The 12353-nt window shown below is 37.1% G+C and overlaps 1 long non-coding RNA gene across 1 annotated transcript; it reads right to left on the bottom strand.

The window, feature by feature from the left end:
- Positions 1-2288: 2288 nt before the first annotated feature.
- LOC117548061 lies at positions 2289-4203 on the bottom strand. Its single transcript, XR_004569290.1, has 2 exons — positions 4089-4203; positions 2289-3753 (listed from the first exon to the last, which is right to left on the bottom strand). It is a non-coding gene; the product is annotated as an uncharacterized LOC117548061 (long non-coding RNA).
- Between the last annotated feature and the right edge of the window lie 8150 nt (positions 4204-12353).

A 12353-nucleotide genomic window follows, 5' to 3' on the forward strand; every position in this document is an offset into this window, starting at 1 on the left:
TCTTCCGTGTCTTCAGTCATGTTTGAATGTAGCCTATGGTAAATGCAAACAGTGCAAAATTATGTATTCTTTTAAAAAACAATATCACCGGTTTTTTTTTTAAGGATCGAAATGTATACCGAGAAAACAGAGGTATCCATGAATTTTCACCCTTGACAAAACCTACATTATCCACAATGCAACTCGATCATAGACCCTTCAGTTGGGGACATTTTGTGTTTTCTGTTGTGTTGTGCTATAGCGGCTTATGTAGTATTGAGCAGTTAGCCACAAACGGGCATGGTAAGCTACAGATTCCCAAATGTATTTTGTTTTCAGATTTGTTTTATTTTCAGACCTGTAATCCTAAGAACCAACCAATGCTGACTCAAGTTACATATTTTGAAGTCATTTATCAGATGTCAAGCATCTTCCTCTAGTCACAAAAGGCTCTGTACAACTTTGTTTCTTTTTTAATATGGCAGTTGTACTCTCAAAGACCAGTTAACACAACCCATTCTGCAGCCTTCATATCCCTCAGAGCAAAGCATAACAGTAATGGTTACATCTGCAGATATTTGCTGCCCTCATCTGGTTAGATACATAAGTGGAAGCAGGATAAACCAACTATTGTAATACATTTACCTCTAAAAGATATGTTCTATTTAAAAAAAAAAAAAAGTTCCTACTTTGAAAAAGCAAGTAGTGTTAACTGTCAAATGTAATTGATTACTGTACGAAGTACTAATGGTATCCAAGAGTGGAAACAAGGAAAGACTAGAAATGGTACGTTTTGCAGCTGAAGTCACGTTGGTAGGCAGACTCTTGAATTCATTATGAACCAAGTTAAAGTCTTGAGTTGGGGTTGGTGTCTGGAAAGGGTATGGAAATATTATCAATGCATTTAGGCTGTCATTTGGCTTCACAAATCAATAATATACTGTATGAACATCTATCTCAAAATAGCGAAGTATAAAAATCCCTAATAAAACCAATATAAATAAACAGAAATGCTATATCCTTGATGTTAATCCTGCATTTAAAAGGTCAATCATATGGTCATCATTTTCAAAGACTACACTATGATGTGAAAAGATTGACCTGAACTTTCACCTAATTCTGCGGCTAAAACAAGGTCAATGGTTAATGGTTAATGAAGTCAGTCTCTGTACTATGATCTAATTTAAATTATGAAAGCTTGACAGATCTCTAAGCCTTAAAATATGAGCAGAATCTCGGGAAGAAATATCCGATGGTATTTAAAAGATTTAGACTCTTCTTTTCTTACTTGTGAAGTTGAACTTCGAGAAACAAAATGGAAAGTGCCAGTTTCAAGAGAGCTATTGACCCTGCTGTACCATACAATAACCAATCGCACAAAAGCAATTTGAAAATAAAGCGGGTGAGGACTTCATACAAGATATATTTTGTGTTGAAGATGATTGCAACATAGGTCAACGAAGGTTAAAACACCACTAAAGTTTCTGTATTAACTGACCCATAAATGAAAGTGTTGTGAAGCCTTAAGTGCTCAATCTTTGATCTAACAAGGATTTATTGCTAGGCCTGACAGCCAACTCTACAGCACTGGTGTCTAACTTGTTTCCCCCTTCAGGTCTAGTGAAGCGTATTTCACATCATGATATATAAATGTGCTGATCAACCCTCCGCAAAGACTGTTGGAGGTCACTCACTCTTTGTTACTTAAAACCTGTTAAGCCCCAAAGCCCCCCTCGGCGGGGGCTTTTTTTTCACGACACTGTGTCTCAGGGCATCTTAATATTTAAGAACCTATTAATGTGTTATACCAGATTAACGGGAAGAATCTCAGCTAACTGACGATACAAACCATGTTTACCAAAACACAAGTCTCATAAGAAGCATCTAAATGACCCCTGAGCGAAAAATGCTAACGCACTTTGGCACATACACTGAAAAAAGAAAATAATTGAACCAACTTAATTGAATTACTTCAATTGGTAACACACAATTTAATTAAGTTTTCTCAAATAAGGTTTTTAAATTATATTAACGCAAATTAATCAAGTCAGATGTAATTAAAAATGTGTTTTCTTTCAAATCAACAGTTTGCATTAATCCAGTTGACATTTTCCAACTTTTCCAACCCAATTATTTGCTTTACCCAAAAGTAAGATACTGCTCATTAACAACCTAAAACTACAGTTTCACAAAAAGTATTTATTTTAAGTAACCTCAGTATGAAATTTTAGTTTACTAAATATAATTTAAATACTTTATTCACAATTAAAATGTTAAGTTGGCTGAAAGACAAATCATGGACTCAAATATAATGTATGTATACTTTATTATATAAACATATAAAAACAACTTTCATTTGTCTTTCCTTAAAACAGTCTTTGGACAAAGTGTGTAATTAACAGACAAACAATAACAGTTACCTACACTGAAGTTAATGTGTTTTTCGAATGTGTTTTTGGTTATCAGCCTGAAATAGAGAGATGCAGTGATGACGTATTTTTGTAGGACGACCCTGAAGTAAGCTGCTGGTTCCCTCGACAAAAAAGCAATGGGATTTCTCCATAGGATTTGGAATATTGTAAAAAACATTATCTGTAGAAAACGAACCTGGTCGATAAATGCACGTTATGTTCAGCCAGCTAATCTCCACATGTCCGGCTGAACAAAACGTGCATTTATCAAACAGGTTAGTTTTCCACAGATCTTATTTATTTTACAATATTCCAAAATCCTGGAATAATACATTATACATCCTGACTGAATCCTGACTGATGGACAAATGGCTGCTTTAAGAGAAGCTGTTGACCCACGAGCTACATCCCAGTCCTTTGGCTCTGATATCTACATTGCTGCTGTTCAATTTTGTGAGCATGTTCTATCTGATGACTGAGAAAGAGAGCTTAGGTGTTTTTCTCCAATGTATCCAAATATGGCACAAACATCCACTTCACCTTTGTTTTCTTGTTATTTTACAGATGTATTATGTTTGTATGGCAGACAACTGTTCTGCTTTTGGAATCTTCAAATTGTATAGGAAAAATTATAATAAATTAACATTTGCAGAATGACAAATGTTCTTTTGTTTGTTGTTATGCGAACAATAGGATGTCAGATTTGATCAGACACATAAAATATTAAAGATACAATTGGTCAATTCATAAAATGGGAAAGACAATCTAAAAAAGGTCACGTTTGATATTTGATCACTGCTGCCTATTTGATTAGTTTCTTGGAGTTAATGAGCACGATTGACAGGTGCTTCTGACTACCCTCAGCTCTGATTGGTTGTTGTCCTTTAGCTGATCTGTAGACCCTCAGGTATGTGTAAACTACAGGTTATGAAGTTATCAGTATTTGCCATGAGAAGCAGGTAGTGATCTGTAATCTGCTGAAAAAACATCCATACTGTGCATCCCTAATACATATACTGGGCTGTCCAATATACAACAGGCTGATTCTGAACAGAAGAAAGGGAGGACTTTATTTAGTATTTCCTAAGCAGACAAATACTTAACACTGGAGTCAATGAACACCTCTGCCTTCTACCAACACATTACACAAGACCAAATCCTGTTTGACAAGTGCCAATACAAGCCAGCATTACATTTTCAAAGGATGCATAGTCCTTGTAATGCCCTGGGATGTACAGGGTCTCATAACAGGTTGAGGCAGTGGGGAAGCTGCCGTTGACCACCTCAATGGACAGATTATTCCGTGGCAGAATCTCCCACCCGGTCCAGAATTTCACCAGATTGGCCATTACATCAGGTGACGCTGTGGATTAACCAAAAGTTGTTTAAATGAATGGTTGCTACAATAAAGAAAAGTAAGTTAGGAAATTCAAATAATTTTTAGTAGTCAATTAAAGCATCACATTTGTTATCTGTAATGTAAGAAATAGTTGTAAAGTAGCTTTTTTGTTTTACTTGAGTGTCTTTGCACACCTGCATGTGTAGGACAGTTGTGTCGGAGTGGAGTAGAAAGCATATCCAAAAGTGGAGCGCACACAGGTTTGTAAGATCAGGAATGTAACATATTAGGTCTTATACTTAATATCATCATACTTTACTTCAATAGCATGTTGGCATTATTTCTAACTGTAAACATACCATTTTAATGAAGCGGCGAAGATATCCTGATACACGGCATTTTGTGTCAACTAAACAGTCGGCGTCCTCATCATCATCATCATCACGAGGCCAGGTGATGCACTGAAGAATGACCTACATTGACAGGCAGCCATATAAAATAACAACATGGTTACCGGACACTAGTGTGAGAAAAAAATCTCCCCCTTTCTTTGCTCCTGAGGTGCTGCAGAAAACGCAGCACACGGGGTCAGAGACAGGCGTGACCTCTGGAGGGGAAGAACATTTGAACAGACCACGGAGCGACCCATTAAACAACAAGGTTTGGGTTCGTTCTTCAGATGACTGTGACGTTAACGTGTAAGCTCAATAATGAACTCCAGCTCAACCAACCATATTGTAATATCTAAGTAATCATCTTGAAATATGACATTAATAATTGTAATATACACACATCTTATTGTGAGGTTGATTTCACATACACTACTTCGACATTAGCTTGTCTACATACTTGAGCATAGCCAATTTAAATTAACCTTAGATGCATACAGTTCTACCTACATAATAAAATATCTCTAAGTTACAAGGATGTAACCTTATTTTATCAACCTCAAACAGAAGCCGTTTGTTCAACAGTATTATCCCACTTAACACTTGTCTATTTCGTTTTAACCTTTATATACAGTCTATGATTTTAACTTGGAGGCTACGATTACAATCGTTAGCACCGATGTAGCTACCACTAGCTTACATGCTAACCCAAGCCTTACCATTGATTACGTGGCTGATTAAAATCATTAACACATAAATAAAGCACTAGAATTTCACTTACCGCAAAACCGCATTCATGCACCGTCTGTTTTAACCGCAGAGCGAGTCACAATAAATAAATAAATAAATATAAATAAATATGGTTTAAACCAAGCGGCAAACTGTGGGGTAGAGCCAAGCGGCAAACTGTGGGGTAGAGCCGTGTTGTGTCACATTATGCCTCCCCGTCATGAAATGCCCCCCTTGTCACGGGAACGCGCATTTCTAAATGACACGTTAACACCATAGCTTTACACCTTAAAACGATGTTTAAAACGAAAAGTAAACGTTCAGGGTTTTTATTAATGGTAATTTTCAGACTGTGAGTTGTTTAGTGGTAGCTCATAGTCTTGATTCTTCTGGTTTAACTTTTCGCTCCGTATTTGAGGTGTCGAAATTCGTTCGTCACTTCCTTTTCAGTTTTTTTTTAAAAATGTTTTTTTTTATCATTATTGTTACGTCCTGTCTGTATAAACGTGCTTTAAAATGTAGGCCTATTGTTTAATTGTACATAGTTGTCATATAATAATCAAAATATGTTTACAAATGTTACATAGTCTTTGTCAGCATATATGCTATGCGTACAAAATAAAAGTGTGACATTCATGAAACTTGCTCCATTTATTGGTACCAGTCCTAGAACCATACCCTGAAAAATGCTTGAGGGTGGGATTCATAGAAACCTCTTTTGGTGGGGGGGGGGCATTTTATGACAGGCCTGGGCATCACAATATGCCCCCCCTTTGCTATCTTACAAAATGAAAGTGTGACATTCATGAAACTTGCTCCATTTATTGGTACCAGTCCTACAACCATACCCTGAAAAATGCTTGAGGGTGGGATTCATAGAAACCTCTTTTGGGGTGGGGTGCATTTTATGACAGGCCAAACAATAGTTGCATTGGTTGAAATGACAGTGGACAGTTAATGATGGTTCCTTCGGGGCATTATGTGCATCCAGGGCACAAGTACGGTTGATCAACTGGCGGCCTTTGTACACATTGGTGGTGGTACCACTGCTGACAAATGTCACAGCAAATCTGAGAAAACAATAAATACTTGTTATGTAAGGAATGCATTATGGGATTTTGTTATGATAATAGAATATCTCTAATGTATTTCCCACTAACATTCTAACCATTCCTTCAATTATCGAAATCTTTCAAAAACATAAATGTTGTGTTATGAGAAAGAAATACATTTTCAACAAAAATGTATGGAAAAACAAGCAAAACATTAATCCTTTATCAGTTAATGCTGAAGATGCCAAATATAGTAGCAATTACCAACGCAAATGTTATGTTGATAAAGTCTGGAAACATATTTCTGCTAATTTTCTTTATTTGTAATGTGCAATAGGAAATTACCCAATGTTCTTCATCCTGCTCCTCCATCCCGCAGTAAAAGCAAAGCCTGCTTAGATCATCTGTTGAGACAAAAAGTAATCAATATCTTCAGATAAACCACATTGCAGATTTGGGGTCAAGGTGACCCATTCCAATTTTTGACTAAAAGGTTAATTATATAAGGACACATTTGTTGTGGTCTTTTATTATTTTGTGTGAAGAAAAGGCAAAACACACACAAACACATAGATTTTCTAAATGATTAAATCTGAGCACAGAGGAGCCATCTGCTCCTTCTTTCACTCTCTCATTACCCTCTTTAGAATGGGAACCTGCACAATGTCATTACAAAACATCCAAAAACTTATTTCGCACTGTACGCATCAATTTAAGTTTGGTTCTCATGGTTCTTTTGTTGTTCATCACATGTATTAGCTTTACAGCTTTGATTATAATAAGTTCAAGGTAAAAATTAACTGAGGATATCAGTTAAAAGTAATACACACCAATGAGCACATTGAAAGGAGGAAGATGGGGAAATCTCACATCTTAAATAAACCGCAGAATTGAAAGGGTGTGTTAGAGTGTGACGTGTGTAGCCTATATGAAATTGCAGTTGAAGATGCCTGCCTGCGATGCTTCATATGTTATCTGTTTGGAGTTGAGATACACAATATACTGTATGTAGTGACTATTTACCCTAATCTATACTTAAGCCACTGTGTTGCTTTTAAAACCCTGATAATTTCCCTGGTCAATATTAACCCAACAGTACCAATGGTCCAAGCAGTGATACAATACAACAATTTGCATGGCACATTATTAATATACTAGGTTATTGATGCATACTTATGAGATACAATTAATAAAAGTAACTACATGAAGTCATTGACAATGTTGAGAAAAGGTAACAAACCAGATTCTCTGAGGAGAGAAGTAGCAATGTCCAGCCTCAGCTCGTGCACTGCCTTCTGTGAGGTTTCAAACTCAATTGCCTCCCCCAGTAAAATGTTCTCTGCAAACTGAAAAGAACCTTGATTAGTATATGGACTGCATGGTCTATGATTTTACCCTCAAATAGAATACAGACAAATGACCCAACAGATTTAAAGAATGACATGTTGTATATGTGTAGTTTGACACAATTCAATACATCTTTGATCAAGATGTATAAAAGCAAGTCAAGATATTCAGTCTAATTGCTACTGAATTTGAGTTTGAGAGTAATGTTTGGCTAAATGCATTTCACACTCACTTTTAAGGCCAGGACACCACAGGATGTGCTGTCTTGTTGGCGATTATGGGGGAGGGTGCTGCATGTCCATCTTGACACCTTGCAGCCTTTCATCCTCATAAAGGCTCTACAGTATGTAGATAGTACATGTGTCAAGATGCAGCACATCATTGTCAAAATACTCATAAAACACCGGAACTAGTACACTGTATCAAATGTACCTTGTAGACTGCAGGCACACCTTCGTTTTGCCTTTCCCTTCTCCAAGTGGATCCAAGAAGAGGGTTTTCTTCTCATGGGGGTACATTACCTTTTATTATTCACATGGAAAAACAACATGCATTAGGCAGGAACCATACATTACGCAGGTACGATGTAGGGTATTGTTTAGATGTTATCAATAATAAGTGACAGCATGTATGTGTGGCCCGGTTATCTTGCAAATCACTAATTATATATGGTGTATACAGCACTATAGATACAGATTGGAGCTTAAAATATGCTCCTATTCTCACCACCAACATCCAGTGATGGTTCTCGTTCACAATTCCCACGATGACTGTGTGTGCCATTGGATCAACCTGAGAGTAGTTGCAAAAGTATTACATTCCTGTTGAAAAATGCACATTTGCAACATTTACAAAAGCAAAGTCATTCCAATCATGTACATACCCGGATTCTTCCAAATTTGTGTTTCCAGATGGCGGTCATAGCGTAGCTGTCAATAACAGCTGCTTGACCGTCATTGCGCTGGTTGAATTTTCAGGGTATGGTTCTAGGACTGGTACCAATAAATGGAGCAAGTTTCATGAATGTCACACTTTTATTTTGTAAGATAGCAAGGGGGGGCATATTGTGATGGCCAGGCCTGTCATATAATGCCCCCCCCCCCCCACCAAAAGAGGTTTCTATGAATCCCACCCTCAAGCATTTTTCAGGGTATGGTTCTAGGACTGGTACCAATAAATGGAGCAAGTTTCATGAATGTGACACTTTTATTTTGTAAGATAGCAAGGGGGGGGCATATTGTGATGGCCAGGCCTGTCATATAATGCCCCCCCCACCAAAAGAGGTTTCTATGAATCCCACCCTCAAGCATTTTTTCAGGGTATGGTTCTAGGACTGGTACCAATAAATGGAGCAAGTTTCATGAATGTGACACTTTTATTTTGTAAGATAGCAAGGGGGGGGCATATTGTGATGGCCAGGCCTGTCATATAATGCCCCCCCCACCAAAAGAGGTTTCTATGAATCCCACCCTCAAGCATTTTTCAGGGTATGGTTCTAGGACTGGTACCAATAAATGGAGCAAGTTTCATGAATGTCACACTTTTATTTTGTAAGATAGCAAGGGGGGGCATATTGTGATGGTCAGGCCTGTCATAAAATGACCCCCCCCCCCCACCAAAAGAGGTTTCTATGAATCCCAACCTCAAGCATTTGTCAGGGTATGGTCATCACAGAACGAACCCAAACCTTGTTGTTTTTATTAATTGTATTACCAAATGGGTATCAAATAAACAGTAAGCATTGGTAACACAACTTCCAAAGTTACAGTAAAATAAAAAGGCCCCTGACTCGGACAATACACAATCCAACATGTTCAACAGAAGATAATCAGTTATATTGTTTGTACACATGGTACTTTACATATATATATATCTGTTTGTTTAAGGTGTCCAGGTGATGCAGACAGGCTGGACCAGAGAGTGAGAGACAGAACTGGACTCCTCACAGCAGTGAACTTCAGCACAGGTACAAAGACTCTTTTTTCATACTGTACAAAGAATCAAGAAAGATATTGGTTTAAATGAATGAAGTATTGACTTGAATACACTGATATACATTCCATTAAACAATACTAAATACTAGATCACCTACACATCAGTTAAGTTGAGGGGTTTTTCCATGCAAAAAGTTACATTTAGATGATAACAAGCAATATGACTTTGTCAGCTTTCTAATTTAATGTATTGAAGGCAAAGATATTTAACACATAGTGAGAACTGCTACTATTTATCTCTCAATATTGTCTGTAAAAAACGTGGTAAAAGTTATTCTTTCAGTGAGACAACAGAGCAAGCTTCTACAGTTGCACTACGTTTTGATAACAGTTAAATATTATTTTGATAATAACATATATTTCAATGTTGATGAACTTCATACTGTTAATTCATAATCTGATTGTCTTTGTAGCTCATTGTTGAAATAAAAAAAAAACATTACAATTACAAAATAATTATATCTACAGCCCCTAAACACACAAACACACCGCTTTCATAAATAACACACTTGTTCTGCAATAATATGTTTTATGTTTCCTGTCATTTTTGTTAGGAAAGGACATGCCTGAAAGACACGACATTTTCTCCTTCTCTGAGGGTCAAGAAGAACATCCAAGAGGAACATTAAAAGCTGATGTTATGAGATTTTAAGACCAGTACAGGACATTCACTAAGAAACTACTTTTATTGTAAAAACACAGTCAGCTGATCGAATGCAGCTATTTCCACATCTACACTCCATCAGCTGATTATTTCTATTTGCCTCACTTTATGAGCTTCACAACATGTACCTTGTTTTGCAACGTCACAAATAAATGGGGCCAATCTTCAGTCAGATGTGAATGTGTAATCTAACATTTTCAGTAAGAATAATGGACAAAAGGAGTGCAAATACAAATACAATTTATTGAAATGTGAACCAAAAGTTAATCAAATGTTTTAAATAAAAAGCACATATGGACAGAAGGTGTAAACCTATTAAATGTATTAAACACATTTAGTCAAATAAAGTGACCGACTAGGCCTGTGCAGTTGGTATCAGCTTTGCCCAGCATGGGCTCCTTCATCAGCCCTGGTCCTCCTCGCAGAGGAAAGACCCTCAGTCCTCTCCAAACCAACAGACAGGACGTCCATCACACGGAGGTTTCTCCCTGAAGTCTCTCCTGCTCTCTGGACACCATGCTGTCTCAATCCGTCCACACTGAATATGAGATTGGGAAAATGAAAATAATAAATGCTTTAGACAATAAGAAACATTAAGTTGACTGTTGAGTTGCTCAGTTTTGTTAGATTGTCAATACTATTACTGTATAACTAATATCTCAGGTTAAGAGGCACATTCAAATAAAGATTGGTCTTTAAATACATTTTGTCTTTTGAATTGTTTGTCTAAAGTCAAGGATCTATAACTGGTACTTAGTTTTAATGATAGTCTGGTTATTATGCTGTTTGGAGGAGGCCTCACAGGTAAGAGCACTAACTAGCTACCATCACATGTACCTTAGCTTGACTTAAATGTATTAAACGTATAGTTAAGTGATATCAAAATATAAATAACTAATGTCATGCAAACATATTAATATTTGCTTGATTCCAGTGTTGAATTTAGCACAATTGCATACAAACGTTAAGGGGTTTTAAGATTCTGAAGTATTATGCTAAAAGCTCAATAACTTAGATTATTATTTATAGTTTTGCTGAATAGTTTCATGTCCGCTTACCTTAGAAACGTAAAATGCGACGGCAGCGTGCAGATGTGGAGCATGTTAGCTTAGCTTGGTAGCTTCAGCTAGCTCTAGAACAGGGGTGCCCAACCAGTCGATCGCGATCGACCGGTCGATCGCGAGATGTGTCTAAAAATAGAACAACAACATTCTGTTTTATCGTTAATGTCCTGTAACATAATGTTCCTGTGCCAGAATAATGCACTTGAACGCATCAAAGCTTTGTGATTGGCCGGCGTGACCCCATGTGTCGGGGCGTGGCTGGTCGGCAGTGCACTATTTTCGCTGACGTTGTTGTCCGTGTCAACAGGAGTGACAGTAAAAAAGCAAAAAAGCCCAAAATATATAATTTTCACTCCGAGTGGGAGGATGATTATTTTTGTATCTATTCCAATTCAAAGTGCATCTGTCTCATCTGCAATGCGAGCGTGGCTTTATCGATGAAGGGTAATTTAGGAGCGGCATTTCAAAACAGTGCACAAACGCTACGAGACGGAATTCCCTCCTAATTCTGCCCTACGCTCCCAAAAGGGGAGGGGCCTGAAAGGACAGCTAAATGCACAGCAGTCCATTTTCACCAGGCCCAACAACAAGAGCAAGGCTGCTCCCAGAGCATCTTATCGTGTCAGTCACGTTCTTGAGAAACACACGAAGTCTTTCAAAGACGGCGAAGTTGTGAAAGAAGCATTCCTGGAGGCTGCCAACGCGTAATAAAAATAACAGTAGCATTTCAACAGGTTTTTGATAAAAACTCAAGTTAGATACCGTTATTAATCAGCTGTACGTTTTAGTTTGTTTGAACTTATTCATTATAATTATTGTACACAATGGTATAAGAATGCAAACATTAAGATCTGTTGTTTAAATTGATTATAGTCTATCATCAATTCAGGTTAAGAAACTAGTGTTGCTTGCATCCTATTTTAAAGGCATTTCTTTTTATAATCTACTAAAATGCAACAAAAAAAATTGTTCGATTCTATTAATTTTGTCTTTTTTATTGCACTTTGGCAGCAGATTCCTGAGTAGCTTCAGATCTGAGTTGTCTTATTAGTAAGCCTAATTTATACTTTTGTAGCAACACTATTTTTATATAATGGCAAAGAATGGGTTCAGAGTATTTTCTTTTTTCCTGTGTCATATGTGGCAGCACTGTTCAATGTTTCTTGAAAACATTACCCACTGTAGTGACGTGTGAATAAACTCCAACTCTGTATCAACAACACTGTTGTGTAACTTCAGTTAAATACTTGTATGTGTCTAGATTAGAAAGAGGTAAGATAAAGGATCTGCAGTATTTTATGAAGTATTAATCGTACAAAGGTCAGTTTTATACAAGTAGAAGTGTGTATTTACCTGGTAGTAGGCTGTCAGTAATGGCTACGCCT

Source organism: Gymnodraco acuticeps, unplaced genomic scaffold (genome assembly GCF_902827175.1).
Source record: "Gymnodraco acuticeps unplaced genomic scaffold, fGymAcu1.1, whole genome shotgun sequence".
Taxonomy (NCBI): Eukaryota; Metazoa; Chordata; class Actinopteri; order Perciformes; family Bathydraconidae; genus Gymnodraco; species Gymnodraco acuticeps.